A 13235-nucleotide genomic window follows, 5' to 3' on the forward strand; every position below is an offset into this window, starting at 1 on the left:
CTGGTGACCGTGGTGAAAGTGGCTTCATGTTCCTTGACTTTGTAAAAGGTCAGGGGCTGCGAATTGCTGGATCCTGGTTCCAGCACCCTGAACCGCATCGCTGGACTCGGTACTCCAATACTGGTGGTGCGGTGAAGGAGATAGATCACATCCTCGTGGGCAGATGCTGGAGGCTCTTGCAAAACTGCAGGGTCTACAGAAGTGCCCAAATTGTGAATTCTGACCACAGACTTGTTGCTACTCTTAGGATGCAGCTTAGGTCCAGTAAGTTACAACGTACTAGGAAAACGAACTTGGACTTGGCCAGACTCCAAGACCAGGCTGTTTCTCATGAGTTTGCATGCAGTTTATGTGAGGAACTTGCAGATTTGGGTACGACTGCCAATCCTAATGGTATGTGGGAAACATTCTATGACAAGACCTTGAAAGTTGCTGAGGGTTGTGTTGGTGTTACCGTTGTTCCCAGAAGGAGGTGTTTAATTTTTGCAGGGCACCCTGGATATCATTGAGGGGAGTTGCAGTGCACGGCTAAATGGCAACTCTGGTCTGTACCGGGAACTGAGAGGGACGGCTGCAAGGGCTCTGAGGGCAGATAAAGAGGCATTTGTTCGAGGAATCTGTGAGCAAGTGACACACCATCTGTGGTCTAGCGACCCACGTCCTGCTTACAGAGGAATTGAAGCATTACGCACATCTGAATCTGTTCCTTGGAGAGTCGCAGTCAGGGCAGCTAATGGAATGGTCCTTACGGATGACACTGCAGTTGTGACCCGCTGGGCTGACTACTTTGAGCAGTTGCTCAAAGCTGATTTTCCGGTTAGGACATTGGATGTCTCTGAGTCCTCGGTTCTTGAGGCTGATCCTCCAATTAACTGTGAACCACCCAATCTCAATGAGATTGCACAGGTGGTAAACCAGCTGAGGGGGGAAAGACTGCAGGAATCTGTGCTATCTAGGGTAAACTTCTCTAGGCTGGTGTTAAAGCTGTCCTCGTGGCATTGCAAGCAATCTTTGCCTCCATTTGGGAGACTGGCATCATCCCAACTGACTGGAAAACAGGACTTGTTGTCCATTTCTGGAAAGGGTGATCGCCTGGATTGTGGCAACTACGGGGGATAACACTGCTCTCGGTGCAGGGTAAGGTCCTTGCTAGGGTTGTCCTCAATAGGATCCGTGATCAATTGCTCACCTACCAGCGACTGGAACAGTCTGGTTTTACGCCTAAGAAGTCTACCATTGACCACATCCTGGCACTGGGGGTTCTCATGGAGCACGAATATCGGCAGAGTTTCTTTGCAGCCTTTGTCGATTTTCGCAAAGCATTTGACTAAGTTGATTGAGCTGCCATGTGGGAAATCCTAAGGGTTCGCGGGATACCCTCGAGGTTGCTGGATTTCATGGCTGGCCTGCACACTGGTACTGTGAGTACTGTGCAGAGTGGAGGAAGGACCTCTGCGTTTTTCTCAGTTGATTCTGGAGTTCGTCAGGGGTGTGTTCTTGCTCCTACTCTGTTCAATGCTTGTATGGACTGGATGTTGGGCAAGGTCGTGGGGTCCAGCGGCTGTGGGGCATCTGTTGGTGAAGAAAGATTCACGGATCTTGTCTTTGCTGATAATGCTGTGATCTTCGCGGAGTCAAAGGAGGCTCTAATCAGGGCGCTCGAGAGACTGAGCTAGGAGTCTGAGTGTCTGGGCTTGTGAGTGTCCTGGATAAAAAACAAGATCCAGGCCTTTAATTACCTCTTGGGCATAGCCATTAGCAGTGTGTCTGTCTGCTGAGAGAGTGTCGACCTTGTTGAGAGGTTTACTTACCTTGGCAGTGACATTCATGTCTCTGGTGACTCTTCCTATGAAGTCAGTAGACGGATTGGGAGAGCATGGGGGATCGCTGGAAAGGGATGTGTGGCGCTCCTGATATCTAAGCAAAAAGACGAAAGTCCAAGTCTTTAGAGTCTTGGTGCTTCCTGTCTTGGTATATGGTTGCGAGACATGGACGCTATCCAGTGACCTGAGATGAAGACTGAACTCCTTTGGTACTGTGTCTTTCCGGAAAATCTATGGATACCGTTGGTTTGACTTTGTTAGTGGTTGCTCATGGAGTCCCGAATGAGGCACATTACCTGCATTGTGAGGGAGCGTCAGTTAAGGCACTATGGCCAAGTTGCGCGTTTCCCCGAGGATGATCCGGCTCGCAAGAGCCTCATTGTTGGGGACCCGAGTGTGGGACTGGACCCCATGTCTGCCTGGGGGGTTGCAAACCGGGATCCCGAGTTGTTTTGTCATTAAGTGGGTGCGGCAATGCACTGTACCAGTGCATGCTCCCCAACTTGACTTGACTTATGTACTTACATTCTCATTTCAAAGAAAAGTGTATCATTTTGATTCATGGATGCTTGTAGATAAATTAAAATTTATCATAGTTTTTAAAGGTAGTATATAAATAAGGCTCTGGATATGTGTGTAATTCTTAAGGTACACACTTAAGTTTTTTGTATTGCTAGCATTCCTAAGTTACAATTGTAAAATGTACGTAATTACTTGAAAGGCCATTTGTATTGAAGGAGACTTTGTACTGCATATGTGACAGGGCAAGTGGCAGCAAGAAAGCCATTCCTTAAAGGACAATCTAGGGACTTGAAATACTGGCTGTGGACAACTACAGACTGGAAAAAGTCTCCTCTTCTAAGTAGAAATTAAAACTTCGCTTTTTTGACCACTGTTAAGCTGTGCTTGAAGCTATTCTTAAAGCTGTTGTTGCATGAGGTGCCTATCACGCAGGCTGATGACCCTCAGAAACTTGTCTTCAGATTGGGTTTTGACTTGGCTCTACCAGACCTCTTCCTATCAGAGTTTCTTCCAGTTTCCAATTGCCTTTGGATTATGTAGAACACCATACTCATTGACACTGTGTATTTTTTTTTTCAATTTTTCTAAATGAAAGGCCTGCATTTCTAAGGGTAATACTGCTCTGCCTCATTTTGTTTAATTCTCGTTTAGTCCAAGTAGTTCTTCAGAAGGTGTAGTAACACAGTCTGTTCCAACACTGCTTTAAGTCAGACAGAGGGTTTATAAGTAATCAGAAGAAGTTGGTACACCTGTTCAAATTTTTGGTTTAACTTGCAAGGCTTAATTTACTTTAATTGCTGTAACCTATTAGGTGCTCCAAGGCGATAGCCCATTTGCTAACCTAAACTTTAAAGTTAAATTTCTGGCAGTTTACTGCTTATATTTGTGAAAGGATTCAGACAACACAGGAAAAAGTTGAAGGTTTGGTTCATATTAAACTGGTTTTAACAGATCTCAGACCAAAAACCGAACAAACAGACAGGCAAACATGGTGGTTTTAAAGTCAAGCAGGGGAAGTGACATCATTGGAGCCGGAACTGGAAGTGACATTCTCAGGGTCAGAACTGGAAAGTGACGTCATCAAATCCAGGCAGAATTTCCCTTGGTCGGTCTGCCAATGAAAAAGAGAAAGGATCAGTGTACTTTGTCATCCCCTGGTCTGGTGTATAATTACCTTCATTTGAGCTCTTTAGCTGCCTCCCATGTGTGCATGTGTGAGCAAGCGAAAACTTATAAGGCTGCAGGTCTGTAACCAAGGTGAATTCACGGCCCAGGAGGTAGTACCACAGCCGTGTTATCACCCATTTGATTGCCAAGACCTCCTGCTCCACTGCCGCAAACCTGGTTTCCCTTCCCAGCAATTTCCGGTTGAGAAACATAATGAGGTGTTCGAAACCATTAACCCTCTGGCTCAGCACAGCCCCCAGGCCTGTGTCCAAAGCTTCATCTGGAGTATAAAAGGCAAAGAAAAGTTAGGAGCCTTCAAAATAGGTCTTGACGTAAGGGCCCATTTTAAGCCACAAAATGCAGCTTCGGTGTTATCATCCCATACCACACTGTTAGGGGCCCTCTTCTTTGTGCGATTAGTCAAGGGCACCGCTTTCTCCAAAAAGTGGGGTATAAACCAGTGGTAGTAACCCACTAATCCATGAAAGGCTTGGACCTGAATCTTGATTAAGCCGCCGGAAGTCATTGCAAAACCTTCAACTTCCGTCAGGCGTAGAGACCAATACAGTAGGACTGGACCAGGATGTATGACTCTCCTCAATCTGACCTAGTTCCAGTATGCAAGCTGGAAGTGGATCTCCAGTTCCACCTCTGCTCTTTTTGCCTCTGGGAGTCAATATGGGCATTCTTGTTTGACTACCCCAGGTTTGGTCACAATGTAATGATCAGTGAGGGTTGTCCTGGTTTCTCACTCACCACCTCGGGAACAGACGGGATAACTGTTTCCAGTTCCTGTCACTGTTTGGCGGTCAAATTGTGTCAGAAGTTAAGATCTGATTTGTAATTAAACAGGGAAGGGGGCTAGCCGGAGAAGGGGTCAGGCACCCTATCTTTCCACGCTTCAGCAGGTTCACATGATATACGGTACCCCTAATATATTTATATTAGTGCTGGGCAACAATTAAAATTTGTAATCGCAATTAATCTCAGACAGTCACAACAATCACATTGTTATGCGTAAAATTCAATAATGAACTCGGTGTATTTGGTTTGCAAACACTTTAAACAAATAAGGTGCTTTTTAACAGCAGTATTCCCTTTACATAGTAGCAGTTAAAATATTTCTTGTAAATCTCTACTTAAACGTTAATGTAATCAAATCAAATATAAAACCAAAGCTATTTTGTCTTTGTGAGACAGGTGCGCGGGGGTGGCAGTTGCAGTGAGACACAATGTGGTTTGTACCTCCTTTCATTGTAAGTGGCGGTCCTCTCAGGCAAACGTTGCCATATGTGCATCAGCTACATGAACGTGTTCAGCACCACGATCAGCTGGTGCTGGTACCTCACTTTTGTTTTCGATCTACATTTTTAGATCACTTGCATCAAAATTGGAGTCCGACAAATCAGAGTCCGATTCAGCAATAATACGAAATTATTATTAGCGGATTATTTTGCTTTGAGCATTCACTTTGGTATCTCTCCACATGCTATTTTAAAAGCTGTTTGCTCTTCGCTACTCATGTACTTGCAGGGAATCAAGGTCAAATCAACAAAGCTAACTTTCCTTCTAGCAAAAGTGTATTGAAAAGCACTGTAACAAGAAGATTGCTGATCTCTATCGATTAGATAGCGAGACTGAGGCTTTCAAATTAATAGTAATAACAACAAAAACTGTGTTAATGCGCAATAAAATAATTGTCAACATTCATTTATGTGAACTTGCCCAGCCCTAATGTGTGTGTGTGTGTGTGTGTGTGTGTGTGTGTGTGTGTGTGTATGTATGTATGTATGTATGTATGTATGTGGGTGGGTGTGTGTATATGCATGAAATTAGTATTATATATTGATGATTAATACTGTTGTACGACAAGGAGTGTTTTTGCAATATTCTTATGCAGGTTTATTTATTGTTTGTTTTTTGAGATTTTAAATACTTTACCAGTTTGATGTGTACTTATTAGAATTTCTGAAAGAAAGAGTACCTATTTATTATGCTTGATAGTCTAGTGGAATATTTGTTTTCCTACTTGTCCTTCTTAGCAGGTTCTAGCGATAAACAAAAGGAACAAAAATAATGAGTACTTTATTTGAATGCCTTAAACTTACTAACAAACATAAGGACACCAATCATAAATTATTTAATTGTATTGAAAATAAAAATAGTTCTTCCATCCATCTTCTAAACACACTTATTTAGAGAAGGTTCACTGGAAGCATTGGGCAAAGGCATACAGAGCAAAGCATAAAAATGTTATTTTCACTGGATAAACCTTAAACTTTGAAACAAAGATTGAAAACATTGTGCAAAATAGACTGTGAAGGCCGTGAAAACAATGTGTAAACTTAGAAACACATGGAATAGGTACAGCATGAAAATGAAATGTGCATTCTTTATAAAAAGCTGCCTTATTTTCAGTCCTGGGGACCAGTATTGCGGGAGAGGTTTAGCATTTTAAAACTCCTGGAATTGCTTAGCACGTACATTATTAACATCAACAACATTTATTTATATAGCACATTGTCATACAACAATGTAGCTCAAAGTTTTTTACAAGATGACAAAAGTGTGTTAGAAGAAGACAAAACAATTAAAACTAGACAATATATATAAGAGAATAAATAACAACAAAACAATGTAAGGACAGATAACCATAAGGACAGAAAAAACAAACAAAAAAACTCCAACTCATTCTGTTACTGTTCTTGTCAAACTGAAGCCATTTATACTAGAATACTAGTATACTTGAAAAAATTACCTTGCTTTGTCTTGAGTGTCATTATCATAGTATTAGTGTAAGTTCTGCTTATGTAGAGACCGAATATTGTCCTCATATACCATCCTGGCCACAATCTGTAGTTCTGTTATCAAGCATATTCTTTTTTAGATTTTTTTTTATAGTAAAGATCTTGTTAAAATATCTTACTAAGGAGTAATATTTAATGACTGAGGCAAATTGTTTTACATTTTCTGTATTATAAATTCCTTGTACAGTACTTTAATTGTTGAAATCTGTCCCTGCTTTTTATCATTTATTCAAACATTCAGGCTTCCTTTGTGAAATCAGTCTTGTCAGTTTTACAGTACAGTTATTTCAGAGCTCTCTTAAACAGCCTTTGTTGTGCTGTTTTTGAGTTATTTTACATGTGTGATCAGACTTTGTTATTGTTTTAGCTGTGTGTAAATCCAGACTTAGAAAATTAACTGGACTGATGTTACCTGTAGTCATTTGTTTTTAAGCATTCAAATAAATGGCATGTGCTATTGATACATTTGCCTCATTTTAGGATTTATACCAATGAACATTAATTTGGTTTTGAAGGCAAACTAATGATAGAAATGTAGTGTTTGCATATATATATTTTTTAATGGTAAGCACAATTCCTGCAATCTGCGCTGAAATTCTCCTGCCTTACTCACAGAACATTTCCAGACACAATTTATTCTTCTCGACACGTGTTAATACTGTGCTGTATCATCAACATTGTAAGACATTTTTATGTGTAGTTTTTACTCTTGCTTTTTTCATGTATTATTGTGCCTTTCTAAGTAATTTGTCTACTTGCAGTCAGTCATGGGTGCAGTATTGACTTTCAACAAGCATAAGTGCAGTATCGGTTCTTGTGACATCCCAAATTATGACAATTAAGGAAGTGCACAGTTGTTTCTTGTAAGAGTTGAAACCTTTTTCAAAATGCTACATTTACCTATATTTACCAAAAGACCGAAAATCTAGGTGATACCTCCTTAATAATGTACTCTATTGTTGCTCTCTACATCTAAAGTGCTGTTTACAAAGATATTTTTTATTCATTTATGTCTTTGTTTTTTCTTCTAGCTTCTTTAAAAAATGAAAAGTAAAAAAATATTTGTTTTTGCTCATTTTTGCAAATATATTCATTACATATTGATATAAATATTAAGAATTAGCTGTTATGAGATTTGCCATTCTCTGATTACCTTCTTACTGTATTTGCTTGGATGTCAATAATAAACAGAATGTAACTGGTTTTTGTTTTCATTTTTATTGCTTTTTTGTTTTTTTTCTAGAAATAGCTATATATCATAAATTTTCTTTATTTCAATATAGTGTGTGTGTGTTTAATACACAATTTCTGCTCTGACTGAACCTTAGTGATCTATTGACAGTGTCTTTCCTCCTATTAATTCATTTATTGGTAGCTTGATAATAATACAATGAGAGCAGTGTTTAGCTAAAACCACAGCATGCATTTAGGCAAAAACCTGTGAATAGATGCCCAAAGCTGAGGAGCAATTAATTGACTGGCTGTGTTTGGAACAGTTTGTTTTTGTGGCTGTAGCAACAAACTAATTCAGAATTGTTTGGTAAAGACTTTCTTCAGACCTGGAATAATAATTGTTATAGGAAGAATATGCTGCATCCTTAAAATTATATGGAAAAAGCATGTGTCAAGCATTTACAAAGTGCATCCTGGGATAATAAAGAACTATGTTGATAATCCTGCAATCTGTTTTATATTGAATCTAGACTATTTAACTATCGGGAAAGAAGCAATTAAATATTAAAAATGCACATTTTAATTCCCTCCTTCATTTTGCTTTAAACCTAAAAATTCTTCATTATCCCTGCCTTTTAATTAATGAACGAAAACTGAGGTTAAATTTAATGCAGCAACCTGAATTAATTTGCACTGAAACATTGCAAGTGGTCAGAGGTGTTTACAATTGGAGACAGAGATGAGTTAATGTCTAAAAATGTGGATTATAGCTGCATTCATTAAACCTAAACTTCATACACAAAATCTTCTCAGACAGGTTAAATTCTAAAGATCCTAATTAGCCTGTTTACAGCAATGCTGTGCTATTTTATTTTGAACTCTTGTTAGATTTTCCATTTTAACTACAAGCTTGATATTTACTGGAAACATAAAATTTTTAGTTACGTTCATTTGCACTTGTAAGCAATCATTCTCTTAATGGACTTTTATGCAAACTTTTATGCAAATAAATATTACTTAAAAAATCTGTGATGAAAAGTTTTAATTGAGAAGTAGTATGTCATTTTAAGTCAAACACACGTTAAATCAAATCTGAATCTCGGGTAACTAATGACATTTACCAATTGACAAGATGCATTTGTCTTCAGTCAATGTACAGGTAGGTGGTATAACCTGCTTGGCATTGCTGCCTGTCGCACCTCCTCCGGTGCCCATGGATCAGCTGCAGGGTCTTCAGCTAGGAACCACCATTCACCAACATTTTGCTCCTTTAATCGCTAGAACGTCTCCTGGTGGCGGAGCAGTGACAGGGACTTCTCCCTGTCACCCCCTGCAGCTGTTATTGGGGTTACAGTAATCCCTCGCTATATCGCGCTTCGACTTTCGCGGTTTCACTCTATCGCGGATTTTAAATGTAAGCACATCTAAATATATATCACAGATTTTTCGCTGGTTCGCGGATTTCTGCAGACAGTGGGTCTTTTAATTTATGCTACATGCTTCCTCAGTTTGTTTGCCCTGTTGATTTCATGCAAGGGACGCTATTGGCGGATGGCTTAGAAGCTACCCAATCAGAGCATGTATTACATATTAACTAAAACTCCTCAATGCTATAAGATATGCATCCCGCGCGGAGCTTGATTGTTTGCTTGTCTCTGCCTCTCTCTCACCCTCTCTGACATTCTCTGCGCCTGATGGAGGGGCTGTTTGCACAGAGGCTGTTTGCTTAAAAGATATTGACGCTCCTCTAAAAAAATGCCACTTTATTACGGTGCTCGGCATATTTAAAAGCACAAAAGCACACGTATTGATTTTTTGATTGTTGCTTTAATCTCGCTCTCGCTCTCTCTCTCTGACGTTCTCTGCGCCTGATGGCGGAGATGTGAGCAGAGGGGCTGTTTGCACAGAGGCTGTTTGCTTAATATGCGCGGCAAACTTAAAAGCACAAGTATTGATTTTTTGTTTGTTTGCTTTTCTTTGCGAGCGCTCTCTCTCTCTCTCTCCCTCTGAAATTCTCCGCTCCTGAAGAGAAGAAGATCTATTTGCATTCTTTTAATTGTGAGAAAGAACTGTCATCTCTGTCTTGTCATGGAGGACAGTTTAAACTTTTGACTAATTAATTTTAACAGTGTGGGAGAGTTTATAAGGGCTTAAAATATATAAAAATAACTACACAAACATATGGTTTCTACTTCGCGGATTTTCGTCTATCACGGGGGGTTCTGGAACGCAACCCCCGCGATCGAGGAGGGATTACTGTATTTGTTCTTTCCCCAGCTCCTGTCCTTTCTCCTCAACTAGAGCCAAAAGCTGCCTTTCTCTGCCTCTTCTGCCAGATCTTTAATGGCCTTTCTTATATTCCTTCCAGTCACCCCTGCATCCCTCAGGAGGCATGTGGTTGACAGCTCCACATACCCTCGGCATCCCACCTCCACTGGGTAGATGGTGGTCTTCCAGCTGGCCTCCCTGCACTCCTCAGCCAGCTCGGAGTACTTGGCCTTCTTGCGCTCGAAGGCGGCCTCTATCTCCCCTTCAGATGGAACGGTCAGCTCAATGAGGTGCACCGATCTTACTTTGGTGGACCACACCACAATGTCAGGGCGGAGAGATGTAGTTGTTATCTCCGTGGGGAACCTCAGCTGTTTGTTGAGGTCAACCCTCATGTTCCACTCTTGGTCGGGGGAAAAAGGCCTCGACATCTCTCTTGGCCTGGTGTAACTCACCCCCCCTTCCGTGACAAAGCTGGTACAGTCCTCTGATAGTGATGGTCCTGTGCTGCCCTGTCAACGCCCCTCCAACACCTTAGCCAATTTCCTCAGGACCTGGTCGTGGTGCCATCTGTAGCGCCCCTGTGAAAGTGCGATCTTGCAGCCAGACAAGATATGTTGGAGACTTGCGTTTGGCGCGTTGCAGAGTGCGCAACTTTCCTCATTACCAAACCACTGGTTGAGGTTGCGAGGACAGGGAAGCGTGTCGTAAGTTGCACGAATCAGGAAACTGACCCTTGCCTGTGGGATCCTCCACAGATCCGACCAGCTGATGTTCCGGCTGACGACTCCCTCTCAGGTCATCCAGCCTCCTTGTCGGCCCTGCGACACGGCCTTGATCTTGTAGCGCTCTTCCTCTGTCCTTGACACCTCTGCCACCACCATCTCCTTCCTCTCCTTGCAGTTAGCCTTAGACCAGAACCGTGGCGCTTCTCCCCATTCTAGCCCTGCTCTTCCGACCTGGACTCTGCCCATGATCTCCTGGTGTTGCAGCCTGCTGACGGCTTGGTCAACCTCCTCTTGGGCATTCCACTTCCGGCCAGTGGAAACCATGGCGTTGGCATTCCTCACTGACTGGTCGGTCGGTGGATTCCCTTAGCTCGAGCACCAGCCTGGACTTTTTTTGCTTGTAACCCAGACTGATGGACTGCAGTGGGAGCTGTAGTATGTTCTTCCCAAAGAGGCCTGTTTCAGAAAGGCACCGTGGCAATCCCAGCCATTTTCGGATGAACGAGTTGGCTTTTGTGTCCATCTTACTCACGGCAGATGAGGGGATCTCGCTCATTTTCAGGGGCCACATTACCCTCCTGAAGAGTGTGAACTGATAGCACCAAACCTTGTACTTCCCGGGGAGTTGGCTCCGATCGATCTTTCGCAGGCCATCCGTGAGCTGTTTCATGACGGACCTCCCCATGTGCTTATCTGACAGATCTACGGTATACTGCCTTCCCAGGCTTCTGATGGGTTGTTCAGCCAGAAGGGGGATTTTCTCTCCCCCGACGGTGAAAATGGTGTTGTCATTTCTGATTCCCCTTCTGAGTGACAGGCTACGAGATTTGGAAGGTTTTATCTTCATTCTGGCCCATCACATCAACTCGTCCACCCTTCCCAGCAGCCGGGATGTACATGCTGCTGTCTAAAGGAGGCTGGTTACATCGTCCATATAGCTCCTCACTTGGGGTAACCTCTGACCAGATGGTAACTTGATTCCTCCAACCACTTGTCTTGCTCCGATGAGGATTATCTCAAAGGCTGCCACAAACAAGATTGGAGAGATGGCACACCCCATTGCAATTCCCACCTCCAACTGCTGCCACCCGGTGGTGAAGTCTTGGAGGGCAAAGCACATCTGCAGGTCACTGAAGTATAGCGCTACCAATTTCCTGACGTAAGGAGGCATGTAGAAGAACTCCAAGGCGTAGTTGATCAGCTGATGTGGGACTGAACCATATGCATTAGCAAGATCGAGCCAAACTACATGCAGGTCGGTCTTCTCCCACTTGGCCTTCTGGATCTGGTCCCAGATCATCGTAGAGTGCTCTACGCACCCTGGGTAACCTGGAACCCCTGCTTTCTGGCAGCTGGTGTCAATGTAGCCATTCTCTAGTAGGTAGATGGTCATCCTCTTGGCCAGCACTGAGAACCCTTCCACGTTCAGCAGGGCGATGTTTCTGAATTGGCTGATGTCCTTGGAGTTTACTTCCTTTGGGATGAAGACCGCTACGGCCCTTTGCCACTCTGATGGAATGAGCTGCTTTGTCCAGACAGTTCTCATTAGATACCATAGCAGCTCCAGTACCTTGGGACAGTTCTTATATAGCTTATAGGGGACTCCATTGGGGCCTGGTGCTGATGAGGACCTTGCCTTCTTCACGGCTTGCCTGACTTCGCTAAGCTTGGGGAGCATGATGTTAAACTCAGCCGTAGATGGCGCAGGCCGGGTCACGTACCCTGGTGTTCCTAGTGGGATATTTCTTAACCGGTCACTGCACTGCCTTTTGACGTGCTGTTCCATTTGTTCCCTGGTTATTTCGAGCTTCCCGGACTTGTTTCCCTCCAGCAATTGCCTAGCGTGTCTGAAGGGGTCCTTGAAGAAGCTGGCTCGCTCTTTCTGCTTTCGCTTGCTCCGCTTGCGGATGCGTTCCGCTCTGCGGAGGCTGGCAAGCCTTCGCCTCACCTCCTCCCACAGGACTTTCAGACCTTCTTTCTCTGCGTGGGGTGCCTTCCTCCAGCTTTTGCGGAGTTGTCGGCGTCTTTGCACTAGCTAGGTGATCTCCCTTTCCCTCCTCCCCCTTTCTCTTGGAGCAGTTCTCTATTTGGAGATTGCTTCACCAAACGTGTCTTTGCAGGCCTTGTATAATACGTCTCCAAACAACTTGAGCTTGGCTTCGGCACCTCCACGCAGCCTTTCTTCCAGAATCTTTATCAGGTCTAAATCCAACGTGTGCCGTACCTCTACTTCGTCCGCCTTGGGCCATTTGAGCTTGTTCCTTCTTGCTGGTTTTTTGGTCTCTGCTTGCGGCTCTGTACCGTATGGGGTAGTGGGGATTGGGTGTTGCTGCCCCTGCAGAGGCTCCGGTGGGTTAGGTTACTAGCCGCCCACTCCCAATGCGGTCTTTCCCTGCTGCCATCCAGTCTTTCCTGACTGTCCTCCAGTCTTCCCTGGACTCCAACTGCCCTGTTCACAGTAGTCACTGGGGTTTCCAGAACTTCAGTCAATGTACAGGTAGGTGGTATAACCTGCTTGGCATTGCTGCCTGTCGCACCTCCTCCGGTGCCTATGGATCAGCTGTAGGGTCTTCAGCTAGGAACCACCATTCACCAACGTTTCACTCCTTTAATCGCTAGAACGTCTCCTGGTGGCGGAGCAGTGACAGGGACGTCTCCCTGTCACCCCCTGCAGCTGTTATTGGGGTTATTTGTTCTTTCCCCAGCTCCTGTCCTTTCTCCTCAACCAGAGCCAAAAGCTGCCTTTC

The 13235-nt window shown here is 43.6% G+C and overlaps 1 protein-coding gene across 1 annotated transcript in view; it reads left to right on the forward strand.

Moving 5' to 3' along the window:
* The window catches only part of gnav1 (guanine nucleotide binding protein (G protein) alpha v1), a 345398-nt gene that overhangs the window by 51252 nt on the left and 280911 nt on the right, over positions 1-13235 (forward strand). The gene's annotated exons all lie outside the window — the stretch shown is intronic.

Source organism: Polypterus senegalus, chromosome 17 (genome assembly GCF_016835505.1).
Source record: "Polypterus senegalus isolate Bchr_013 chromosome 17, ASM1683550v1, whole genome shotgun sequence".
In the NCBI taxonomy this organism is placed as follows: domain Eukaryota; kingdom Metazoa; phylum Chordata; class Cladistia; order Polypteriformes; family Polypteridae; genus Polypterus; species Polypterus senegalus.